The sequence below is a fragment of the Wolffia australiana genome, chromosome 1 (genome assembly GCF_029677425.1).
Source record: "Wolffia australiana isolate 7733 chromosome 1, ASM2967742v1".
NCBI classification, from domain to species: Eukaryota; Viridiplantae; Streptophyta; class Magnoliopsida; order Alismatales; family Araceae; genus Wolffia; species Wolffia australiana.
Genome location: NC_135835.1, coordinates 12,743,407 through 12,749,286, shown reverse-complemented (window position 1 = coordinate 12,749,286; position 5,880 = coordinate 12,743,407). Strand labels below are relative to the sequence as shown.

The 5,880-nt window shown below is 43.4% G+C and overlaps 1 pseudogene; it reads right to left on the bottom strand.

The window, feature by feature from the left end:
* Positions 1 to 991: 991 nt before the first annotated feature.
* On the bottom strand, positions 992 to 3,602 carry LOC144707240 (adenine/guanine permease AZG1 pseudogene; annotated as a pseudogene).
* Between the last annotated feature and the right edge of the window lie 2,278 nt (positions 3,603 to 5,880).

Below are 5,880 nucleotides of genomic sequence, written 5' to 3'. Positions count from 1 at the left end.
ATTGTTTTAGATTTTGAATTTGGAGCTTTTTTTATCATAGTGGTTTTAAGGCAGTACTCCAAACCTCAATCCAGGAAAGGGCCTTTACCAATATTATTTTCTCTAGATTTGAAGGTTTGAATTGACCATTTAGATTTGTGGCTTGACTAGTCAATTCCTTGGTTGCCTTTAATGATACCATCCCATGTTCCTCGTATTCATCCTGCATCAATTATTAGAAGAGGCAATGTCCTTGGGACACACACAGGACATCTTTTTGGTTTCCAACTACTTGTGAGATTCAGGTTTCTGGTGTGAAGGCCGAAAAAATTTCTCCCACGCATCATTCATGGCTTCTCTCTTTCAGTTTCAAGAATTGTGATGGGCACATGTATGGTTAACTTCTTGATTTTATGCTTCTCTACGAATCAAAGCATAACTCCTTAAGTCGTTACAGATCATAGATATCCTAGCGAAAGCTCTCGCCAAGAACCGGGTCTAATGGTTATGGGGCAAACCAAATCTTGTCCCACCATTTAACTTACGGGGGAGATTTAAGGACATTGCGGAACCCGATCGGGGAACAGTCTTACCTATACGGAATTGGGGTCTGACCGGTCAAGCCAATCAGCACTCGGCAGATTCAACTTTGGGAAAATGGACAGGCTCTCCAACGGCCCCTTAATGCATAGTTATTACTTTACGATCAATCATTGGAAATCAGAAACCTTAAAATTCGTCATCGTAACGGGCACACATCTAGATCCGTATGATCATTCTCGGGGGTTTGAAATACGTTTAGCTTTGTTCTCCCACAACAAGTTGAGAGAGAGAATATATAATTTAAACCACACTATAGATGGAGGAATTTTCAGAACCACAAGATATGATTAAAACATTTGGGGGCATATAACCCATGTGTGTCAAAATTTGATATTTACTCTGAACTGGTGAGTAATAAGCGGCCGTCCGACATCCGATATCGGACAACCGGTATCCGATATCCATAGAAATCAGGACGATTTGTGTCACCGGATATCGGATATCGAATGGATATTGGGACAGATATAGAATAGTTAAGGATGAGACGGATCTCAGATACTGGATACCGGAATCCGATATTCAGACATCGATATCTGGTATCAGGAGAAAAAATCAATATTGATCATGAATTTAGATGTTTAACGATAACAACGCCTAAATCTTTTAAGTATGTTAAAACCTCGTTTTAGTATATACTGTGAATCCTATTATCCCATCTGGAAGAAAACAAAAATTTTAAAGCGTATCCCATCTGGAAGATAATAATAAACTTAAAATAATTCTCTTCTTACCTGCTGGCCGACAGTTTTCCTCAGTAAACCATTGCACGATGACAGCTTCATTGAATAAAAATATTTTCACAAACCATTCCATGTTGGATATCCAACTCCGATAACCAATTTCGTCATCCTTTCCAAGAGACGGAGGCGGATGATGACATCGAAATGGATGACGATACCGGATATCGGTACTTTAGCAACTGATATCCGGATATCCATAAAAACGGCTGTCGGAAATGTGATTTCTGATATTTGATCAGCATCCTTGAATCTGGCCAGCAATTTCTGATTTCTGATATCGGGAGTCGGGACGGGCGAACACCACTCAGTGAGCTCCTTGAATCCTGAGAGGTTGCTGGCCATTAGCTTGGATAACGCTGTTTCTATGTATAAAAAGAAGAAATTTCTGTTTCTTGGCAGAGAAGGCCAACGAAGATGCATTAATATATCAGGGCCATTGATGACTCTCGGCGCCTGCATCTTCAAGCGTTGTTTATCGCCTGATCTTTATGTTGCTAGACCCTTCCATCAATGCTGTCGTCGCCGGGAGGAGCTACAGCCGAACATTTCTTTCCTATACCCAGAAGAACACAGCCCCAGTCCAAGACTGAGAGGACGATAAACGTACCAATCCCACCGATCAACCCATAAGCAATGGAATAGGTCAAGGGCATGAGGATAATCGTGATGAACGCCGGAATACCCTGCCGCATGTCGTCCCAGTCCACATCGAGCGCAGACTTCATCATCAACACCCCCATTAAAATCAACGGAGGACCCACGGCCCAGGGAGGGATCGAGGCTAGTAGCGGGGTGAAGAAGAAGGCCAAGATGAAATAGCACGCAACGGTTATCGCCGTCAACCCCGTCCTGCCGCCTTCTCTAACACCAGTGAAAGACTCCATGAACACCGTCATCGACGACGTGCCAAGTAAGGAACCCACGACGATCGACGCGGCGTATGATATAAACCCGAAGTACTGACCCTCGAAGTTCCCCTTAGCGTCCATCAGGCCGGCGAAACGCGCCATGCTGTACAGCGTTCCCGTGGCGTCCAGCAAGTCCACGTAGAAGAAGGTGACAACAGTCTCCCAGAAGACGGGCTTCGCCAAGGCGGAGAAGCTCAGCGCCCTCGCGGTAGACTCTATCTTGTGCACGTCGACCACCTTCTTGAAGTAGGCGTAGGCCGTGTCCCCGGCCGCGTCGCCGGGGAAGACGGTGACGGGGCTGTGACGGAACCAGGAGACAGCGGTGACGAAGACGATGCCGTAGATCATGGCGCCTTTGAGGTTTCTTATCAGGCAGAAGGATATGATCACGAAGCCGACGACGCCGAGCCAGAAGGTAGGGGACTCCATGCGGCCGTTGAGGCAGTAGATGGCGCCGGAGGCAGCGCCGCCGGGGAGCAGAGACAGCGTGCCGTTGGCGGCGGCCACGACCGGCGCGAGCGACACGCGGGCGGCGCGCGGGCAGGCGCCGAGCGTGACGAGCGTGGACGAGCTGTAGCCTATCAACCCCACTCCTTGGCTCCCCTGGAGACCGATGAAGGCGAGGAAGAGGCCTATCCCGGCAGAGGAAGATAAGCGAACCGGTTTGGGCACGAGTTTGGCGAGCTTCGTGCTCAAACCCACCGCAGAGATGAGCGTGAGAAGCAGTCCCTCGACGAAGACGGCGGTGAGGGCGTCTCTGTAGGAGAGGCTGCCGGAGCCGTGGAAGCCGACGACGTTGTAGGCGAAGTAGGCGTTGATGCCCATGCCCGGGGCAAGCGCAAAGGGGAGATTGGCGAAGACGCCCATGATCAGGCATCCGATAGCGGACGACGCGACCGTGGCCACGATCAGGTCTCGACGGGCGCGGTCCACGCAGGCGGCGTAGCCCGGGTCGACGACGGGGGGAAACTTGCACCCGGCCGAGGGGTTAATGCAGTCGGCGCTGGTGCAGGTAACGCCAGAGTCGGAGAGGATAGACGCGTTGACGGCTAGTATGTACGCCATGGTTAGGAAAGTCGTCGTCCCGGCCCGCAGCTCCGTCATGAACGAGCTTCCTCGTTCGGTTATCTTAAACCGCCGGCCGACCCGCGAGTTGGCCACAGCGGCGTTCAGCCGCGCTACCACTGTATTAGCAGCGCCACCGGCATGATGATCCATTCTCGGTGTAGCTTCTACTGGGTTATTCGTCACCTCCTCCCCGTGTTTACACAAGTTGAAGGACGACGAGGACGCGAGATAAGAACAGGCAGATAACCTATAATCCCTGTTGCGATAATCTCTTCTCTCAAAGTAATTCGCGCCAACTACTTGAATTCAATGTACAACGGCTGCAGTTGATAGCTCCTCCTGATGAAATATTGGGATCCGCACGGCGCGTAGATTACTCTTAAATCATCCTTTTTCTGCCGTCGGATCGTCGATTACCACAGATCTCGCCGTTTGTCACCATCGCCATGGTTGGCTGTTGACATCAGACGGAGATTTTATCTTGTAGGGAATGGCCCGGAGGTCTTCGGTGGACCCCAAGGTACGTATGTCCAAGTGAGTCCCACACGCTTTGTTGAAACCAAGACTTTAGAGGCGGCCAGACCCAAGTGTTCGACCGACGTAAATAAGCCATCAGAATCAGCTATATCGACCTATAACACCCAGAATGAGAGTGAGGTATTCTGGTCATTTAAGCAATCGGTGGGTTGGGATGACTCGACATTTTCCGAACTGACATGTTGTAGATTACATGCATGTCTTGTCCATATTTTTTTATGATTAACGAAGAATAGAATGGTATGCTAAACAAGCGGTTTAGTACTTTTGTATTACACAAGTGCATACATTGTTCGGGTTCAGAAGAATCCGAATTTTGCTCTCAATTCTTAGTATATAATACTTATCTATTGTAGCGATGCCTTAAAAAATCTAGTGAAGGCATAGCGCCGTCGATCTAAATATTAGAATGTGAAGGATAAAATGAAAATTAAATAACATATAAACGATTAAGATTATTCCAACAGAGAAGAAGATGAATGCCAAACAACTTAATTAATGTATTTATATGTTTCATATATTTTAATACACCCCTGAGATGACGATGGATGCCAATGTTAGGACCAACCCCTGAAATGAAAACGGCTGCAGATATCAGTATTGTGGCAACCGATATCTCATATCATGATCTGATATCCAGATATCCATAAATACATATATCGGATTTCGCATTCTGGTATCCGGCATAGCATTCGTCCCGATGACTTCATCGGATTTCAGTATGGGGATGAGCGAACACTTACAGTCTTAAGTATGCCTTTGATATTAACTTTAGCAAGAGTGACAATTGGGATGGTGAATCAGAATTATTGAAAAAATAATAAAAAAATACCAATCTGATTAGTATTTCAATATGAACAGATTCACTAGCTGAACTTTCGGGGTTTGTGAGTAGAATGTCACATTTGAATGCTCTACTAAATTGAGTATACTTTTGGGACTTGATTGAAGAACAACACTACCTAAGAAAAATATGGGAAATGATGTGTGCAATATGCATTAGAACTAACAAAGAAATCTAGTGAGTTTTATCTTATTGATATCATATTCTGACTGCATCTCATAAAAAAATATATTTGAGAGGTAATATACCTCTATCCCTGATTTTGACTTTAATTAAATAGAAACCATTATTGTCTTACAAATGGCAGAAGAAACCCCTAAAATCAATCATTTAGGAATTTAAAAATTGGTTTGTTGTGGTGTATATTAGTAATTTGATAACTATGATGTAGTATATCTATATTTCTCTAAAGAGTGATTTAGGTGATAATTTTCACAGATAAAATTCACAAAGATTCAGAATAATACATAAGCATTTCCTAAGTGATCGCTTATTTCGACAGCCTCATGCTAACTAGACCACAATCAACAGTCTAGGGAGTTAAACCCTTTTCAAAATGAATAAGATAAAAATAAACAAATAAAATGAAAAAAATTATTTCATGTTACTTAAATATAAATTATGTGACTATTTCATCCCATCATAACTCCAAATTTAGGTAGTTATGATGTTGTTTTTCTATAGACTTAAGCAGTGATATTTTATGACAAACCTTCCACTTAATACTCTCTAGATAATATAGGGTAAGGGAAGCGCATTTTCAATTTCAGAGTTTTTCTAAGCTTGGAAATTAAATAAAAAAGCTCAAAAGTCAAAAATATATTCCAGCTTAAGATTTTTTGGATTTTATAGAATTTATATTTGAGTAGACAGGTACGAAACTGAGAAAAAATATTTTATGTAATTTAATTATAGAAAGGAGAATTCTTTTTGGATTTTATAATATTTCTCTAGAATTTAAATAAAAAAATGACTAGAAATGATAAGTTATATTTTAATAGATTTTTTGTACTTATTTGAACTCTAAAACATCTAGAAATGAATAAATATGATTTTTATGATTTCTATTTTTGTTTAAATTTTACTGCTAAAAAATTAAATAAAAATATTTTTTGGTTTATGAGTAGGCTCTAGGTCAAAGGGGTCCCCTGGGAATATGCCGCATAGAGTGACCTAGACTTAGGTAAAACTTGGCTGAGTC